The sequence below is a fragment of the Thermobia domestica genome, chromosome 18, assembly GCF_964235325.1.
Source record: "Thermobia domestica chromosome 18, izTheDome1.hap1.1, whole genome shotgun sequence".
Lineage (NCBI taxonomy): Eukaryota > Metazoa > Arthropoda > Insecta > Zygentoma > Lepismatidae > Thermobia > Thermobia domestica.
Genome location: NC_137471.1, coordinates 92,127,129 through 92,148,981, shown reverse-complemented (window position 1 = coordinate 92,148,981; position 21,853 = coordinate 92,127,129). Strand labels below are relative to the sequence as shown.

The window sequence follows — 21,853 nt, the reverse complement described above, 5'->3', positions numbered from 1 at the left end:
TAAATTATTTACGGTAAATGAGAGTAGCTTATGTTACCATACGAATACTTCACTAACTGACTGGATTTTAAACACAATAGCTTCAGGGCGAGCCACTGTGGCATCAAAAACAAGTTGTAGGAAATACTATTGCGGAACCACCTTCCGTGTGAAACAAAGACAAGGCATGGTCTTTCCCGATCTTCAAAGACGCCTCCAATCAAGCATAATATTTCACTTCACTTCTTCAATCTAAATACAGCACAGGCCTTCCGGCATACACCAGAAACGAGTTACGTACATCTGATTTTATTGTAAGTATTTCTCAACAACATAGATGCGTATGTACTTTACTTTTCATAATGACCAAATTTTAATGTTAACATTCAGAGATGACTGCAGTATAGCATAATCACATGCAAACGGTAAAGCACTTAGGGGTCCGGGTCCCACTTTGCTGTTTTGAACTCAAATTTAAAAAAAATGTCAAACGTACAAAGAAATAAACCAAGTGTACACCCCAAACATTTCAAATATCTATATCGGATAAACCTTGTACCCTGGTTCGATCCCAACTCACGCTAAAATACCTTTGTAGTGGACAAACACCAGGAGTGTTGGTTTTCTCGGGTTCTACAGTCTCCTACTTTTTTATTCCACTATTTCATTCATTATCATCATCTTCTTGTCTCTTAGCTTTAGAGTATAATCGTGATTTAAAAAAAAAAAAAAAAAAAAAGAAAGTACATTTAAAGAAAAAATCCGTTATCTCGAATGGGTGGTACTTTCAGCCTAATTATCAGAAATTGAAGCAATTATGTAATCCCGCTTTTTCCTTCATTTCACACTGTTTCACAAGGTTTAAAATTATTGAAAAGAGTTAAAAATATAAACATTTTCAAATTACACTATGTTACTTTTAGATTGCAATTTTCGGTTCGCTTAGGTACGAGTTATTGCGAACGAGACTACTACTTACCTGCTGAAATAAGAAAACAAACAAATTTTATGGATAAAACATAAAAAAAAAAACTTACAAGAACATATTATCAGTGTATTTGCCTGCTATTGAAAGTACATGAAATCTACATTTCTGCAATTGTAATATCTATTTCTGGAATGAATATTTGGACAATTACTTTTTAAAAGAAATATTATTGTATCATCATCATTTCCTGTTGCAAAACCTGAAAATATCATCATTATCATCATCATCATAGGTATTCTGTCAACATTGGTAGGTCACTTGCCGCAACTGAAAAGCTTCCGCTAACGTATTTATCTTCACGTACCGGTACGATTTTTCTGTTTTGATGTCGTCTATTAATTGGTCTTCTTCGTCCACTCAGTCTCTTTCCTGCCACCATACCCTCCAGCACGTCTCTCATGATACAGTTCCTTCTTACCCTGTGACCCTACCAATTTCTCTTTCTCTGCTTAATAAATATGTAAAATTGTCCTTTTCTCCTCCACCATTTGTAACAATCTCTCATTCGTTTTCCGTTCGACCCATAATTCTCCCCATTCTTCTTCACACTCACATTTCGAAAGTTTCCAGTCGTTTTGCATCATTTTTGTGTAATGTCCTTAGATTTTGAAAAGAGAGGGTAAATACGTACAGTATGTCAAAAGTTCCATTACCCCTCATTGATTTTAGACTGCATTAGACATTAGTTGTTATTCATCATTTCTGATTTCAAGTGCGATAACATCTAAACTATGTTTGATGAGTTGATTAAATTCCATGGATTCTTTATGCGAGTATAATAAAGAGTATGTAGTGCTTATTCATGACATGGCAATTAAAGCAGTCGTTTTATACGCGTTTCTTTAGCAATGTTACAGAGAATTGCACAAATGTACTTGAAAACATATAATCCTGTAATGCGAAAATGACTGAGTACATGCAAGTCTGAAATGTTCATACATGAAGCCTCTAAAATAGTGCTGTTAAAGTTATTCGAGAATTCAAATCGGGCATGATGTAAAATGGATTTGAGTTTAGCGTCTCTTTCAGCACCGAAGTTACATGAGACAAAGATCTATAGAGAGCTCCTCCGTGGCTAAGCGGTTAGCGTACGCGCCTTTGGCGCGGGAGACCCGGGTTCGATTCCCGGCGGGAGCTCATGTGGTTCGGATTCCACGTTAATCAGTAGGTCCACGTCTCACATAGCCTCGCTGCTGAAAGGGACGTTAAACTGAAATTCAACTCAACTCAAAGATCTATAGCTTAAAGTGGAATTTGAACTACACGAGTTTCCACCAGAAATTGTAATATACTTGTGTTTTATTGTCTACAGGCTAACGTAGATACAAATGCCGAAAGCCCAGAAATCTAATCCTAATCCTTGAGATTATTTTAAATGAAATTACCATTTTCCAATTAAAATTGTTCTAACTGTAAGCAATGGTACTATCGTAATTTTTTAACGACCGCTTATATATATATATATATATATATATATATATATATATATATATATATATACAGTGGCGGATCCAGGATATGATCAAGGGAGAGGCTAAACCATAATTTGCCGTTTTATCCAGTGTAAAGCAGAATTGAAGCCCATTTTATCCAGTGTAAACCTAAGCGTCAAGGGGGGGCCTATAGCTTCTTAGCCCCCCTTGGATCCGCCCTTGTATATATATATATATATATATATATATATATATATATATATATATATATATATATATATATATATATATATATATATATATATATAGAGAGAGAGAGAGAGAGAGAGAGAGAGAGAGAGAGAGGGTATATAGGATGTTCCATCAGGAAAGGGCCATATTTTGAGGAATAATAGTATGGGTCATGACAAGCAATCGATCGAGATATCGATGAAAAGACCATTCTATTTCGTACACATTAACACATTGCTCCAGAACTAATGAAGATATCGGAGTCATTCAAAACAGATAGGTAACACATGTAATAGGCATTAGATATGCATCTCATTCGTTACACTCATAGATCCTAGTATCGGAATACATATTCAAATTTCTATCTGCTCATTCAAATTTCTGTCTGCCTATTGAACTGAAACAATTCAAAGTGGTTCGTTTTCACAAATATTCAAACGAGCGGAAAGAGTGTAGAACTGTTTTCACAAGTTTATTTGACTTCTTTCTTTCACTCTTGGCTAGGTCATATATATATATATATATATATATATATATATATATATATATATATATATATATATATATATATATATATATATATATATATATATATATATATATATATATTTATATGAGTGTGTGTATGTTTATGTCTGGGGTATAACAAACGGTTCTGCAAACTCGAAATAGCGAATCGGCTGAATAGCACCACTGACTACGTGAAACCATGTATGTGTTTGTTACAAATAAATTCTGAAGATAGCATATCTTACTCCTCCCTCCCCCAACCCTACAAATCGTCTTTTTTTTTCTCTCTATTAAAAATATGTCAACCCTAGACTATGGGTTTCGAAAAAGGGCCAATGAGAAACATACATACATCCCTTTTTATTTTCAAACTTTCGAGAAAGCCTGATTGAGTTACTTGAACAAGACTGCCAGTAACTCGAAATGCACTACATAAATACATCTATTTTTTTTAAAGTCACTACATAAATACTGAAATGAAGATTCCTTGTTTCTAATCTTTAACACCAATAAAACTACATAAATTTTCACTCATACATAGGCCTATAAGACAGCAGGCTATCTTTGACCTTTCTGCATTCGCATAATGACATTTTCAATCCGTCATGTCATTGCGCAACGTAATATGTTACTAATATTCACGTAAGCTAAAGATTAAAACAAAGATCCTTCTTCTTTGTTCTATGAAGAAGCTGTAGGAAAGCTTAGCATAATTTTAAGTAACCAAAAGTGTTTCAGCTGCCATTATTTGAACCAAAAAAAAAGATGTAACCAATAAAAAATAAACTGTTAATTGCTTTATGGACACACACACACACACAAATAAAAACAGTTACATTTCTTAAGACTTGAAAAAAGATACCAATGTAATTACCATATGGCAAAGCCGTATAGCTTAGTGAGCAGACAAGATGTGACATTATAAGTCTTGCAAAAGGAGAACTTGCCGGACAACTTTCTCCATCCTACGAGAATTCCCATCACGCTGTGGGTATGGATCTGTTCATGTATAGGAGTATACAATATATCTCGAAGCAGGTAGTACTACTAAATGTCCGAGAGGGGAAAAAATAACTAATACGTCTTCTTGTTGAAGGGCCTGTGATGAAAAAACAATAACTAATAATTAAAACTGAAAAATCAATTCCTCTAAAACAGATCCCATAGTGATATAATTTCTATTTTCTATGGTTTACACAAAATGGTTTATATTTTTAGATCATACCAAGTGACCGAGTGACGGAAGGTATTTTGTTTCTTTTACCACGCAGCTTTCGCAATACATATTTGCATACGTAAGTTTACTTACATAGTATCTTAATAGTATATGTACCGGTATATCGTGTATATTTATCTCATAGATTCTCCTCACGTAGAAGACCATATATATCTCTCTTCAAACACACACCTCGGAAACTCAAACCGTTAATACCGTTACAAAGGCCCTTTTCCTTGCTATACATGTAAGCATATAAAAGGAAACCAAGTTAACAGGACTAAAACGTGCTTCTGTTAGTACAAGACGAAACAAAACTAAAAAGAAAAGATAAAAAGGCAAGAAGAAAGCGAGAAATAAAGCTGAGTGAAAAGTAGTTCTGAAGAATATTTCGAAATTTCTGATGGTTGACTTACTGCTTCTTCAGTTAAAAACTAGATAACATATTTAAACTTTCTGATCATGTTTACTACTTGTTACGCAAGGCAGAAGGAGTGCATTTCCCGATGGAAGGAGACTTCAAAACAGAACAAACACATAGATTTATTAGTATTGGGTACTGGGTAGGGTATACATATTATATATACTATCCTTTTACTTTCCAAACGCATACTCTATATCTAATTGAACTTATTTATATTTTAAAAGTTCGTATGAGCAAACAAACAAGTTTAGTGTTCTACCACCATGAAGAGATCCGGCGGTATTTCTTATTCAAAAGGTGAACTACCAAGTGTCTTATTTTGTTTTCAGCCCATAGAAATTTGTATTCCAGGCAATTCTGTCGCCACAGAGACGGAAAAGTCCCTTTCTTTCTCAATGATAAACGAAGCTTTGAAGATACTATTTATGTTGAGTTTGTTTTATTGTGGTACGTAATACAGACTACTGAGTTTTCCATATTTTAAGATTAACCGAATCAACTAGTGAGATTATCTTGTGTGAGAGATTCTTGGATTCTTTAATACGGTTGATGTAATTAAATGTATTTTGCTTGGAGGAGAGGTGTGGCCTCTTAGTTGTCGGAACTGCAAACTCATCGCAATATTCCCATTTAAAAAAGAAAGAGGAGGGCTACGATATCCTAGATGGATTTCGTCATGCCTATAGAGTGACCATCCGTCCCGATATCTGAGGGATTGAAGTTATTATGTTATAGATGATATCGAAACACACTCCACCAAACGTTACATTTAGGTCAGACAATCTTCTTTAGGCTATTGTTGGCTGTAAAACATTTAGCAATTTTAAACCATTAATTGCACATATTTATAAATAGTATATAGTACAATCAAATACTATTTTTATTTACTTTTTAAGGAATTACAGCAACAGTAGCAAATATTTAAAATAGAAAATTACGCAACAGCTATTTCTTTGCCTTAAGATGTTAATATTTAAATAAGCTTTTGCAATCATACTTTTTCTTTTTGCTATATCCTTTATTTACTGTATATAAGAAGTTTAAAATTTTACAACAAATTTACACCATTATTTCACAGCGAGGGCTTATAAATTATAGTTTATGCAATATTACAACATGATATGTAAATCACAAATGTCAGAAGGCTCAGTTATAATTGTATAATATTGAAGAAAATTTCAACATGTTTGACTATGTATTCTTTCTATACCGACTGCTTAATTTAACTTTTCAAAGAGTATAGGATCCATGGTAATTCAGACCTTGCTGAAAGTACGTCTTACATACAAGTCCGATCCCACTTTAATGGTAAGTTTCATACACAACAACCTCGGCGCTGCTAAAGTTGTTGTTTGTTGAAGTTAGCGTCCCTTTTCAGTACCGAGACTATACAAGACGTGAATTTAGAGTTTAAGATGGAATTCCAAACCATCATAGCCAAGGGCGCCCATTAGGGGGGCAAGGTGGGGCGCTCGTCTCCCTTGAAGAAATTGCACTTCGGAATATCGAAAACTCAATTGAATTTTTAGAATAGTTACAGCAAAATTTGAAACTATATTTGAAATGTCGCTTATACTTGCCCCCCTTGGAAACCACAACATGGGCGCCCTGGATCATAGCACGTGTTCAAATTTCAATTCTTTCCCACCGGGAATTGATTCCGTGACCCCATAGACCAAAGACGCGCGCGCTAGCTACTAAGCCACTAGGCCAGCTGGGAGGATTAGTAAATGTGCATTTCGTGGTTTGTTAGTATACATATTGCATTGTTAGTACATGTTACATGAAAATTTATATAAGTTTATAATGCCATCTTTCTAAAGAAGAGAGTAAAGTTGTGAGATTAGGGAGAATTTTTTAATTCTTAAAACGTAGCAATCTTGATCTAGGTACACAATGCAACCTATAAGTCGTTCAGACTATAGAAGCTTCAAGTCCAATTACCAAATTTGTAAAAAAAAGCCATAAAGTTTGTACGCTTCATTTAAATACATGGAAAAGTTAACACTATTTTTTACACGATGAGAATTATTTACAATATCTGGACATGAATCTTTCAAGCACTGAAAGAAGCTTCAAGTAGAGCTCTTAAATATGAAATACATCCAAAATGACCAAAAACAAGGACTTGAATCAATTGTGCGCTGAGCGGCCCATATTTACTTTATGAGACATAATATTGATTTGTTCTTCATATCTACAGTATTTCTGAAGATAGGAGGAGAGAAAGAGAAGAAAAAAAACGTGCATCGTGTACGCCTATTCAGAGATTTCACTACTACAATTTCCATAGGTTTTCTGGATTCTGCTATTTGATAATTTCCTTGTTTTCTGGTGGTTTGCAACCGTATCCAATTTATACGCAGTTTAGTAACTCAGTAAATGCCAGTATATCTTCTCAAATAACATTGGTCTTCTAGCTTAAAATATCACTTCATATTTTCAAATATTGTACTATGCACTGAAAATATTTTATTTTCTTCAAAAAAGAATACAGGAAATAGAAGGTATTCTATACGCCTGTCGTAAAATTTACTTCTTCTATGGGAACATATTAAGCGTAGACGTATGTCATCTTCTACTCAAGATAGTTGGAGTGAATATATCCTCCACTAGAGACTCCCGTTTGCAGGAGTACCAATATACAGGGTTTTCATAAAGTCTGGACGGATTTAATTCGTTTATAATTTACATAAAAATGCTCATATTGAAATCAAATAAACTGCAAACGGTAGCGGAAGGATTAAATTTTTACCTGTAATCTGCATCAGCTCAGTTCATTCACCGCCACACCTTCAACTGGGCGCCATTTACGTCCACACATTCGCGTAGGCGGCGCTGGAATCCACTCACAGCGTTCCGCCGTGTTTGACCCGAAATGCCAGCCACAGATGCCCTGATTTTGTCCTTTAAGTTCTCCAAACCACTTGGCTTCTTTGCATAAACTTTCGTTTTCACATGACCCCAAAGCCAGAAGTCGCAGGGGGTAAGGTCGGGTGATCTTGGCGGCCAAGCGGTCGGGCCACCGCGGCCAATCCATCGGTTAGGGAATTTCTCGTCAAGGAACTGTCTCACCTTGATTGCAAGTGAGGGGGTGCCCCGTCCTGTTGGAACACGATGTCGTTCTGGATTCCACGTGCCTCCAGTTCCGGAATGAGGTATTTCTGCAACATATCCAGGTACGAATCTCCATTCACGGTCTCCTCTTCAAAAAAGAACGGTCCAATCAGATGATCATAGGACACAGCGCACCAAACGTTCACTTTAGGGCTATCTCTCTCATGTGTCTCAAATTCCTTTTGGTTGTGTTGCCAACTAAAAATTTAATCCTTCCGCTACCGTTTGCACTTTATTTGATTTCAATATGAACATTTTTTATGTAAATTATAAGCGAATTAAATCCGTCCAGACTTTATGAAAACCCTGTATACAGGTTTTTTTAAAAAAAAAATCAACTTTTTTCCTAATAAGAACAGTAACTCTTTGATTTTTCATAGCTAGGAGGTATTAGGCGAAACTTAAAGTCTATATTCAGATTCTGAAAGAGTTGTGTCCTCAAGTTTTTATTTTATTTTATTTTACTTTCATCTATGTACTTAAGGTTCCTAACAATACTAGATATAATACTTGTACTCTGTGATTAATAGTAGAACTGTCAACTGTACAAAAACGTATACATATACGGGTGAAATTGCATTTAAGAACACCCAGTAGGACTTCATGGTTTTGGCCTCAAGCTGGTACACAAGGTGATTGTAGGTGGTATTGATCCCAACATAGCAACTATAAAGCATCTCTACTATGTTACATAGAGTGTACGAAAAACATACCGTACTCACGTTAATACCTCGTGTAACCACCCCGAGCAACCATATAAGCAGCTCTTCACTTCAAGAGGTAGTCGGTCATAAAAATGCCGAATGTCTATTTGTGGTATAGCATCCCACGCTCAATGTATTTCTTGGCGTAGCTCAGTGTAGGTCGTTTCCGAAACACAGTTGGCAATCAGGAGCGGTCCCACCATGTGTCATACTTGTTTGATAGGATCAGAGTCCTAGTAGGCCAGGATAGAAGACACATACCGAGTAGAGAACGCCAGGCTGTCCTGGTTGTATAGGAACGCGCGCTAACTTACTCGAAGATGGAGTCCCGCAAAGTGTCCAGACTAAGATCGGAGAACAGATGACACGTCATAATTATAGTGTACACTAGTCATACTCCCCTGAACGAATGCCCGAAATAACTTGCGCAATACACTCATGACAGTGTCAATCCATTTCTTTGATCTTGATCTGGACACCTTGCTGGACTCTATATTCCAACAGAATAGCGCAGGTCTCCATACAGCCAGGACAACTTAACGTTCTACTCTGTATATACTTTCTATCCTGGCCTGATAAATCTCCGGCCTTGTCAAACGAACGGGTTGTATAGTACCACTCTCCCCGCCATATAATAACAGAATGCCACGTCTGGGTGATTAATAGCATATTTCCGCTACCTGACTATACGGAAACGTACACTTTTCTTACTGATCCGAAACAGAAATTATCATATTTGAATATTACTACACTTCACTCACCACGCCACTGTAGTCTTTCCCGACACCACCGAAGGTGATCTCGGAGACAAGCATTTGTGAGGAGTAATCATGCGAAAGGCACAAAGGAACGTAGATCTTCTGTCGTGGCGGCTCCAATTGCAGTGACAGTTGCTGTTCTGTTCGGACAGGCCGAATGATATTTCTGTCCAGGTGCTTTAATCACTGACACGTATCGATCCACGTGAATGGCTACCATCCGGTCAAAACTCCACTATATTGTCACGTTGGAAGTTATTTAATTGAACAATATGCAATGACCGATTCATTTGATGGCAATATCTTGACATTGCAAGCACAAATTGTGATCCACATGCAATCCTTCGCACTCACAGTTCATGTCTTCCGATTACCTCAAACCACTAGCAGCATGTACCGTGGTTCGAATTTCGTTCGAATTGGAGGTTGTATTAGGGATGCTTTTAAGTGCGTTCCCACTCGTGTACTTAAAGCCTCTGTATCATTATCCAAATACTGCTTGTGCAGTTGGGTTTCTGTGATAGATGAATAAAACCTGAATTGACTGTCTCTAAGTTGTTCCGATGGAACCATATAGGCCTATATATAGTCACGTGCTATTATTTATTACTATTGGGTTTGGCCGCTTGTACATTATTTAAGGTGGACATTTTCTGTGAAACTAAAGTTGGTAAACTTGATTCCATTGTACTGTTAACCAACTTTGTAGTACCACGAACTTTTTTTTTTTTTTAAAAAAAGTACAAATCTACTTATTATACGTAACTGTAAGTACTTTACTCTTTCTTTTTTCCTTTTTTAAAGGAATCTTGAAGGTCATTTCAATTTTGAAAGCAAAACAAGAAACAAAGAATCTAAGGTCAAAGGCATCATTGAAAATACAAGATGTTTATACATGCAACTAGCTCTAGCGGCTATTCCCAGAAAAATATGGGCCTGAGGCTTCCTTTACAAGAGAGAGAATCACCGTACCTCTCGGCGACAGACTTTACATGATACACTTATGTATACAATTCTTCTCTTTTCTCTTGTTTCCTAGCTCGAAAACAAATGCAGGAGGCAAAAATACCATTCAAAAAACAAGAACATTACATATGTATAATAAAAGAAAATAGTCTTCCTTTTTTGCAGGTGTAGGAACCGTAGAAGAACAAAGAAGATGCATCAACAAACAGGCATATAGGGATATGCGCATCCGTTCTGTTCTGTTACAAACATCTACTTAAAAATGACGTAAAACGAATGTTCAAATACCAGTCACGATTTCTCATTTGTTATGGAACAAAGAACCAAAAAGCAAATTAAAAACAGAATATCAGGGAAAGTCCTGCGCTGCCATTATGTCACAGTATAATGACATAAAACCAACAAATTCTTCCCTTTTTTCTTTCTTTTTGTAATAATAAGGAACAAAAAACCTAAAGGACTTCACTAATTGTATAAACTAAAAAGCTTTGTATGCATGGTGCTCTCACGAAATCATCTTGTATGATAACGACCTCTTCTTCTTTTTTCTTGTTTAATGTAATTTCTGTCACGAAAATATATACAGCCTTGCACTATTTTGTCATTTGTGTCATGAAAAGTTTAGTATCATAGTTGGACCTCACGAAATTCTTGCTCTTTACTTCTTCTTTTAATTCATTTTTTGCCAGACATCTTTGGACATGACAGCAAACTATTTCGCTTGCAGGACAATTGGCAAAATCATATGTAATGTCAAAGAGAGAAAAAATTTAAAAAAAAAAAAAAAAAATAAAATAGCACAGCAACATTTGTTGCAAAACTCGTCTAAAACAATCTGTCACTGGTTATTTGTAATATGCCACAAAGGTAAATGCAACATCTAAGAGCCTTCCACGCTCTGAAACAATAAATTTCTATTTCCTCTCCCCCTTTCAAGTAATCAGGCGCGCACCAAAAAAATTTTGTTAAGGGAATCCAATATTACAAACCAGTACGTCTATGTAGTATTGACGGGTTTTATTCTGTATCCGGTAAGTAATGTAAAACACTTCCACCTATAGTTTGGAAAAAATATGATAGAACTCATGGGCGTCTCTGGCGGCTGGAACGCGTCCCCCCCCCCCAATATTTTGAAATATGAAATATTCAATATTTTAATTTAATTTAATTTATTTAGATACTCACTAGCAGTTAGATCATTTCCTTTGATGTCCCCCCCCCCAAATTTTACATGCCAGAGACGCCAATGATAGAACTAGATTGTTTTTGTAAGACAAAGAGTACAGATGAAGTGTAGAATCAAATGTTCATGCTACATTTATTTATTTATTTATTTTTTAATGTGTACAAATATAAGTTGAGTTAGGAAGTTTCGAGAGATCCGGACCCGTTAGACAAACCTCCCGCGGGTGGGCCCCTGTAAGTAATCAATTATATGATTTATTTGTCTATTCGGAGTTTAATGTTTCTTTCAGCATCAAGACTGAAAGAGGTTTGGACATACAGATTAACGTAAAATCCGCCCTGGGGTGTAGGGAGTCTGCAGGTATCAACACACGGGGGCCAAAAACAGCGCTATGAATATACTGATAACCAAATATAACATGAACGGAAATATGAATCCAGGAGGAATTTTATAGCTCCGAGGCAGGGGGATGTGAAATGCCTTCAATTTTCTTCTTTCTGATTTCGAATATCTTCCTATGCGTTCGAGCACTCTATTTAGCAACTTGAAACCCCAAAACCAGTGGCGGATCTAGGCCGCGCTTGGATGCCTAGGCCCCCCAATTTTTTAATTGACAAAATAATTCACGATATTATTTACAGTATATATTTTTGAAAGTTTATAGTAAACTCATGATATGCCTATCATAGTCCAAGTTTTGGCTGCCACCCTTAGTTTCTGCCTTCTAGATTCGCCACTGCCCAGAATTACTATTTCATTACGTTGCAACTACTGTACCTCAAAATGCACTAAAAACAACTTAATTGAGACTCTTAATATCTTGGAGTTGATATATTTAATTTTCACTACCGTAAAGTATGTCATTCTTTCCAGAATTATTGACCAAAAACAAAGCAAGAGGTGAGTACGAACATTGTGAATTACCTAGCTGCAACCGTTTCTCGTGAGATCAATGAAGTTAAGAAGTACCGAGTCTAGTCAGAGAAAAGATGGGTGACCGTTCGTACTCACCGCAAGGTGTTCGCATTACGGCGTCCAACCAGAGTCGTGAGGATGAAAAGCTAGGAGAGCCTGTCAACAAAGACTGAGGGTTATTATTATTATTATTTTACCGCACCCAAGTGAAGAAATATTGTTGAAACAGCTGGAACTAAGGATGGCCAATTCCAGATTTCGGCCATCCCTAGTTGAAACGAATCAGCTCTGATTGTTGAACAGAAGTAGAAATTGCGCATGCGTCTGTGCACAAGGTACAAGCAAATCTCACTAGTCGACTACATACGGAATGGAGTCGATTTGTGAAGAGTAATATGTTGGTTTGGAGTTTTGTGTTCGTTTGCAGATATCTGGCATGGAAGCATACAGATTGTTACAGGAGACGTATGGTGACATTCTACCAAAATCTACAGCATTTCGATGGTTCGAGAAATTTAAAGAGAGGACGTGCTCCAACAACAAAGCAAGGTGGGCCAGGTGCAACAGCAATAATCCAAACTATGATTAACATAGTTTGGAAGTGTGTAGACAACTGCAACGTTTGGCAGTAAAGCATGGGGATGCAAACCTGAATTCCATCATTACAGGTGATGAAACTTAGCTTCATCATTACGAGTGAGAGGAAAAAGGTCAGTTCAGTGTGAAAATCCCTTGATTCCCCGATACCAAAGAAGGCGAAGGTTGTTCGGTCGCTAGGAAAAGTGATGGTCATTTCGTTCTTCGACTGCCATGTAATGGTGTACGAATGAGGAATTGACCAGAACTGCATACTTCTGGTTGGTGCCTTCACCATGAAAATGCACGCCCTCACGTGTGCAACGTTGTTACTCAACATTTGGATAGCAGACACACTGATTGTATTCCCACTCTCCACACTCCTAAGACTTAGTTCCCTGTGACTGTTTTCGCTTCCCCTATCTGAAAAAAGGGCTAAGTAGAAAGTGTTTGGTTCTTCGGAGGCTGAGGTTGTTTTAAAAAAATAATAAAATAAATAAATAAAACGGTATGGTTTCCAGTGTGTTCCAGGGCTGGTAGACGCGTTGGGCAAAGTTGCGCTCAACTCAACAGCGATTACTTAAAAAAAAAAAAAAAAAAAAAAGCAATCTGGAACCAGCGTAATGTATACATGAGTTTAAAAAATAGCATTTTTGAATAGCTCTCGTATTTGAAAGAAAAAGTAGCAAACTCCGCTCTAGAAAAGCTAGCATTAGTTACAAGGGAGCCAATGTGCTAACCACACATCACCCCAAAGGCATCAGCGCTACAATCTGGCTGTTGCACCAGAGTGAATTTAGAGTACCAATAGTTGCTAGTGTATGTACCTCTCTATTATCGCGAGTTTTTGCATCTATGCGACTAATGTAAGCACCTGTTTCTATGACCTTTATGATTTCTTCTTTGGAAGGACACTACAATTACAGAGTGAATTTTTGCCTTTTGCATCCTCCAGTTAATAATCACTCTGCAGAAGAACAAAGCATGGTTCATGTATATGTTATTTCATGTACCCGCAAGACAACACCACATGCACAATGACCTTCGGAAGCAAGTACCACACCTAATATATACGTCAGCCGACACCCACATGGATTCTGCCCATACAGAAGCCATACAAACGTCCCTCTTTCCCGTTGTCTTTTCTGATATCCTACCCGATTGCATGACGTGTTAGATGAAACGAAGTTCCCTTTATATGAGTTAAAGCAACACAAACTTCTAAAGGTAGGAATTTGCGTGCTATCTTGAGAAAGGGTTTACAATATATTATTTTCTAGCGTAACTTTGAAATACGAATTACATGGTATTAATAATTTAGTTTTGATCTTTAAACTGCCTCGGGGAACTAATAACAATTATTTACCTTTTAAGTACATTAATGACTTAGTGCAGGGGTTCTCATTTCTTCTACCTGTGTACCACCAAAGCATATTAATTATAAATACCATCTAAATCATATGTACTACCAACAGCGGCTCGCGTACCACCAGTGGTACACATGCCACAGATTAAGAAACAAGCCTATGTTAGTGCCAAAATCTAACAGAGCAGAATAAGGGGTAAAAATTAAATATTTCAGTTAGTTTAATGGCACTATTATGTTCTTTAAGCTAAGGGAGACGATGATTAAGACAAGTGAATGATGATGAAAGAATTGGTGGAATGAGAAAGTGGGAGGAAACGGGAGTACTCCGAGAAAACCCACGGACACGATGTCCATCACAAACTTACTTGGCTGGGACCATCCAGGGACCCCACGCGCCAGAGGTAAACGCTTCATCACTGAGCCACCGTACTCCCCAAGAATAAGGGGTAATCACCAATTTAACTACAAAGAATTTATAAATTTTGTATTATTAATAATTAATTATCTCGTCCATTTTTAACATTTTATAAAACCTTAATTCTCGTCTCGTCTCGTCAATTTTAGTCTCGAATCTCTAATTCTTAAAGAATTCTAGAGAAGCTTCTCATCTCGTCTCGTCTCGAAAATGCTTAATCTTCATTCTCTCGTAAATTTATGTACTTGAGCTTTGGAAGTAGTGAAAACTATAGTTTTAATAGAAATGAAATCTTTGAGGTCAATATCCCAGGATTATGCCCTTTAGGCTAAGGGGGACGATAATTAAAGTAAGTGAATGATGATGAAGAATTGATGGAATGAGAAAGCGGGAGAAGACCCACGGGCACAATGTTGTTCACAAGTTTGCTTCGCCGGGAATTGAACCAAGGACCCCACGCACTAGAGGTAAGCGTTCTACCACTAAGCCACCGTGCCCCCACTGCAGTCTTAGTAGAGCTTAACTTATTTGTCCCAATTTAAATTTCTCGTCTCGTCTCGTGAAAAACGCTAAATGTAAAATGGTTTTAGCAGTAATACTTTTAGTGAATACATGGAATGTGAATGCCGTTGCAGATATAGCGAACTCATGATAGAACATGTCCAAGTAATTTACATTATTCATCTACTAAGAGGATTTCTTCCAAGCTTCCTGTAACTTATAAAACGCAACATCTCTCTTCCATACACTGGATTAATATTCCTTAGTTTACCTGGAATAAGGTTTTGAGTGGTTGGTTGGTTGAATTGGAGTTTTGCATCTCTTTCAGCACCGAGGCTATTTAAGACTTAAACCTACAGCTTAAGAGTCCGACACTAAAAATAATACAAAATTTATCATTTTTTCTTTTACTTGTTTTTCATAAGTGAAAGAAGATAATGAAATGCAACTTACCATAATCATAGATAACGTTAGGGGCTATTCTACAACAGAAAATAGGAACCAGAAGAATTTTCAGTGTTGTTACCCATAGAAATTACAGCGTTGCCAGAATAACGATTCCCCAAAATCTAAGTTAAGGCAGCGACTAGGGGAACGAAGTCAACTGCATTTGATTATGTATCATGCTGTTTTGGAATCCTGTGAGCTACTTTTTAAATAAGAGTATTATTTAATTTTAATAACTCTATGCTAAAACTTTTTTTTTTATTACAAACTAAATTCAACTACAATTTAAAATTAGTTCACGGGCAGTGGCGTATTTACGATTTTGTTTCGGGAGGGGCTTTGCTAACTTTCGGGGGGGCTTTGCCTGAAAATGTTAAAATTCTGCAAGATATTTCATATACTTTACTATATTAAGGAAGATTTCGGGGGGCTTAAGCCCGGAAGCCCCCTTCCTAAATACGCCAGCAGTTGAGTTCGTTCCTCTAGGCGCTACCTTAACTTAGATTTTGGAGGAAATATTATTCTGGCAACACCGTAATTTCTATGGATGGCAACATTCAAAATTCTTCAGGTTCATATTTTTTGTTGTAGAATAACATTATTTATTATTGTGGTAAGTTGCATTTCATTATCTCCTTTCACTTACGAAAAATAAGCAAAAGAAAGATAGTAGATTTAGTACTATTTTTAGTATTGCAGGCTCTTCCAAATCACAAGAGCTCCCACTTAGGATGGAACCCAGGTCTCCCGCATGAAAGGCGCATATGCTAGCCATATAGACACAAGTGAGCTGTGACAAGACTTTTTGATTCTGTACTTATAGTTATGTGAAATGTAATTAGAATACCATTAAGAAAACTTTATCAATAAATGTACAGTAGTATGAATTATAAATTAAAAATAACAATAGAAATACTATGGAAAGATAAAAATAATGGAACTTGCTGTATTAGCATATATTACCAATTAAGCTATTTACCTTCCCTTGGGTAGTGACATGAAGAATGCATCATCTCCTCGGATGTACTACATCCCAGATGTTTATACAGTATTATTAAAATCTTCTTTAACTCTACAGATAGCACTCAGATGCCTTAATTTTAAAAGAATAATATTTTCGTTCTTTGTTCCCTTGCGGTTACTAAATCAACGGTCTGTGTGGGTAGCTGACAGAAAAATGACAACAACAAAAAATTGCACAAAGATATTGCTTCGTGAAGTAATACTAAAAACACAAGGCTTTCTGAAGGGAAAACAGTAACTAATTTGATGTGTTACCCTTCTTACATTCGAAAGAAAGAGAAATAAAAACTTCTTTCACGTTTTGGAGGTTAAGGGGACGAACGAATTGGCTACACACCTACTGAACCAGCGAATAGAACAGGGACGAATTGAATATTGCTTCCTAACCCAGCCATGCAAGTTACAACCTTCATTTCCTATTAAGTCTTATGGAGTAATTTGTGCATACCCCACAATCAAACCACGAATAAGAAAAAAGAGAGCCTTCCATTCAAACTTAATCAAGAAACCTTCATTTCTACCAAAATAAATAAAGGAAAAAAAAAGACTAATTTTCTGTCTTCAAACTTACTATGTGGTTTTAGAAGCTTGTAGGTAAAAAAATAATATTGTGGTGAGTTCAGAAATGATTATGAACTAATTTTTTACAGTATTATGAAGACTGTTCAAATAGCACATAAGTCGACAGGCATTTTTTCACTTTTTTTTTTTTCTTTCGAATATTAAGTAATGAGCTAAAGGTAAGTTTAAGGGTCCGAATCGTCAGCACATTTCAGTGGTTCTAATGTATTATTTACAGAGTAATAATACAATAATTCAGTCAAATTCAAGTGATTACAGAACTACAATAACAGAAGTAATGATTTTGAAAACGGCAATGTTAATGGAAGCTAATTTTCAAAAACTTAAAATAAAAAAAATAAAAAAAGAGAGAGAGAGAGAGAGAGAGAGACTAGTTGATGGATGCCATTTCCATAAATACAAGCCAGGCCTGGTTGCATGATTATGTAACTCAGCACTCTTAGTATGATATGGTAGGTAATGGTCTGTGCATTCACCAAATGCATCAGATTCGAGTCCTGTTGTGGTTCGAAGCAGACAATAATAGGTTCAATCCTTTCCAACATTGCCGTAAAAAATAAAATCTTTGAGTTTTACATCCCACGGTTATGCTGGTTAGGCTAAAGGAGACGGTGATGATGAGTAATGAATGAAATGGTGGAATGAAGAAAGTGGGAGGAAACGGAAGAACCCCGAGAAAACCCACGCACACGGCGTTTGTCCACCACAAAGTTCACTTGGCGGGGGCTGGGATCGAACCCGGGACCCCAAGCACCAGAGGTGAACGCTGTACCACTGAGCCACCGCGTAGCTGTAGGGGAAACCTCCAGGCCACCCTGTGAAATTATCATTGATGATAAAAAGCCCTTAAGAAAAATTGTGAATGCGAAAGAAAGAAAAACGCATCGTATCCAGATATTATTTGAAGGTTAATCAATGCCAAAAACTTTGAGAAAACTAAGACAAGGAAGAAGGGGAGGAGAGAGAGAGAACAAAATTGGTATTGCCATAACTCTCGTGGAACAATCGAGTTTAGAATTTAATATACGAAAGTTTATGTGGATATTGTAATATTTTTAAACAGCACTGTACCAGAGTGTCCTTGAAAACTGTTTATAAGTAATCATTCACGTCTTCATCTGCCAAAACACGTCCTTTAAAAAAAGAGAGAGAGAGAAGAAAGAAAGAAAATCAATAAAGCACGTCTGGAAAATAATGCAAAAACCATAAGTTATGAATGCAATCACTAAAGATTACTGAATCGTAGAAAGGAAAAGAGCGAAGTTAATATTATAGATCTTTTCATATTTCTTTAATCTTCGAAACCGCAAAGAACTTTACTGACACGGATCATCTCTGAACAGATAGCCGTTTTGGTTCTCATATTATATGTTAGTGTATGTGTGCGCGCATGCTTGAGTAGAAGAATCGGAGACATAGTGCATTCAGATTTTTGTTTTCAAATTACAAACTATTTTCCGCCATATTAGAATGATAATAATCATCATTTTAAAAAAGACAACCTTTACGTATCACCCAAACATTTTTTTTAAATACATCTTATGCTCTTTGCAGCTCCTCAATACAATTTCAAATCCTTTACATAATTTTACATAGTGTGTTGTATTCTTCAAGACTGATTTGAAAACAATAGCATAGCATATTCCCGAGTTGCCCGTATTATATTATAGTGATTTTCGGGACAGCTGTTTCTCTTTTTCTTCTTTTTTTCTCACCAATAAAATGTCCGAATCCTACGCACACCGTCATTGATTATGCAAGTGAGTACGCATGCGTGTTGGCATGTGGCGTATTGTATAGTCAGTCTCTTTTTTTATGTCCTTATATAGACCATTGTTTTCCATACGTTTTCTTGGGTCACTCACTACATCCTGCTTGCTGGTCTGACGTTTGAGAAGAGATCAATTTCTTGCTGTAATATATAGTATGGACTCTACACGAATAATGATATCAAAGCAGCATGGAACCATCATGCTTGCATATTCCCTTAAGGATACCTTTCTTTTTCTTTGTAATCTCTATCAGTTCGAAGACCAACATGTATCATGTAGGCTGTTCACCAATTTGCCAACGTTCCTATTTGGTTCCGTATGTGAACTTCTTGGCAATAGAAATATTTGTTTAAAGGGCCTTGGTATGCTCTCCACTACCTTTTTGAATGACAAGAGATATCAAAAAATTTAATCGTGAGCCATATACGTAATATCTACAAAAATGTTATTAAATGCACTAATAGTTATTATGAAACATTTCGTACATTGCAGAAACGTCAATGTCCGACAAGTATCACGTAATAAACTGCGCTCCAAGACTTCTAGCCTCGAAAAAAGAAAACTTGGAAATAGTTTATTAGGTTATGTAATGTGATTCTGTAGGCACTCACCATAAATTTACTGACTAGCGCTCGCACTTTCAGTGCATGTGGTCTCGGGTTCGATTCCCAGTCGAAGAGCATTGAAAGGTGGTTTGGATTTCACCTTATACTTTGTATGACCAAATATTTTGATTAATTTGTGAATAGATGAAGAGAACAGATTCAATACTAGAAGCATTAAATGTGCTTTGCCTGTTTCAATTTTAGGAAATATAATTGAAGTGACTTTCACGTTACTTAGTTAGTAAACCTTATTTATTGAATGCAATAGGGACTCCACGCAACTATGATTGGAATAATTAATGATAAGTATCACGCAAACAATGATTACCATAAAATATCTTTCCATTGCTGTAACCATGGACATATACATTAAGTACTGGTTAAGTACGTAATCCTTTAACAGAGAGTGAAAGAGCACAAACACTATATAATATTACGGGGAGGTCAGTCATTTTCTATATGAAATCTGATGAATGAGAATTTAGCTCATGGCCTATTCTTCCAGGGAAAATACGTGGGAGAGGAATATATGATAGTCAAACGTCCGTCATTGTCTTATTCAAGTTTGTACTTTTATGTGTGGGAAATGAAGAAAACGGGTTTATCTCTTACCCATATCACACAAGAGGTGATTACAAGTCCGATATACATAGACAGGCAGTATCTCTGCAACGGCTATTGCGGAATATCTCTAACATACATTATAAACACACATAAAACGGACATAATGGTACAGTATATGGTCTCTAACCTCCACACTAACATCAACCAAGATGGCCTCAATGTCCGCACGAATGGTCTGATTCACACACAAGAAAAATAAGACATGCTGCACGCGCGATGTGAAAACTACACACGCAAAATTCCGTTTCTTACACGTATCTAAAATAGTGCACAGAAAAAAGGAAAACTTAAGCAAAAGAAAAGTGAGACTTTTAAACTAAACTTGTAAACGAATAAAATTATAATATAATCTTTAATTATGATTATGTTACAATGTTATACTACTCTCGTAATAAAAACTTGAACGAACAATTGAAACAAGATGTTGTACATTAAGGAAAAAAAAACTGAAATTAAAACTTCACGTAAAATCCACTTTAAAAATAATTATTTATTCACGTTTCTTCTTATGGACACAATAGGATTCAAATATGGAAGTATTAATAAAATTGATATCCTATGCGCTAAATATAACGATTGGTTTCTGTTACGCAAATTCCAGTAATTACTTGAGGGTTGTATCCAAACCCTGGAAAATTCCTCAGTATCTATTATGAACGGTTACAATATGTACACACACATTAGTTTTGTCTGTGAGGAATTATAGTAGATAAACATTTCAAATTATTTTTGAGTTTCCTTCATTAGTTCTTTATTCAAAATGGCCTTCGACAAATGAAAATGAGGTAAGAACTGAAACCTATCTCGCGACAACTAACCTACTTTCTTTCCTTCCTTTAAATAAAAAAATAAAAAAAAGATATAATAAAGTGCTTGTGGATAACTAAATGGTTAGCACGAGTAGTTCCACAGTCGACTTTCGGTGGGTCCATAGATTTCAGTGCTGATCTATTATCATAGAGTAATTGGAAAGCTACCTGTATTAAGATGTGACGAAATCCGGTCTAGACCAAGAAGTTAGTAATAAGGAGATGGCGATAGACATGATACCTTCATCATCACTCAGTTAAGTGCGTGAGATCTTATCTGCAATAATACTTCATAAGCTATAGGGGTCATGATGTTGAGTTTAGTTTGGCATAAACCCTCCTGAAGAAGTGTGTCTGTTCACTTTTTACTTAATTCGTTGACAGATATATCAAAACTTTCCAGTTTTTTCCTACCGTTTGCCTCCGATTAAAAATAAATCTATTGAAATCCATCATAGTTCTTTGTGGCATTTTCTTCAGTTCCTCAAACTATCATCATTACAGTTGCCCACGACACGAGACGAGACAGAATTTTCGCCATTAAATAAGAAACGATATGTTCTAATTGAATCAGATATATTTTCCGAGACGAGACATCACTTTCACACTTTTTTTCGAGACAATACAATTTTAACTCTTGGTTCATGGGCAACAGTAATTACCATTTTAAATTGAGCTTCTCATTGTCCTCATTATATGTAGT

The 21,853-nt window shown here is 36.2% G+C and overlaps 1 protein-coding gene across 1 annotated transcript in view; it reads right to left on the bottom strand.

Annotated features, from left to right (window-relative positions):
• RhoGEF64C (Rho guanine nucleotide exchange factor at 64C) overlaps positions 1 to 21,853 on the bottom strand; it is a gene marked incomplete in the record, with an annotated part of 487,653 nt that overhangs the window by 348,223 nt on the left and 117,577 nt on the right.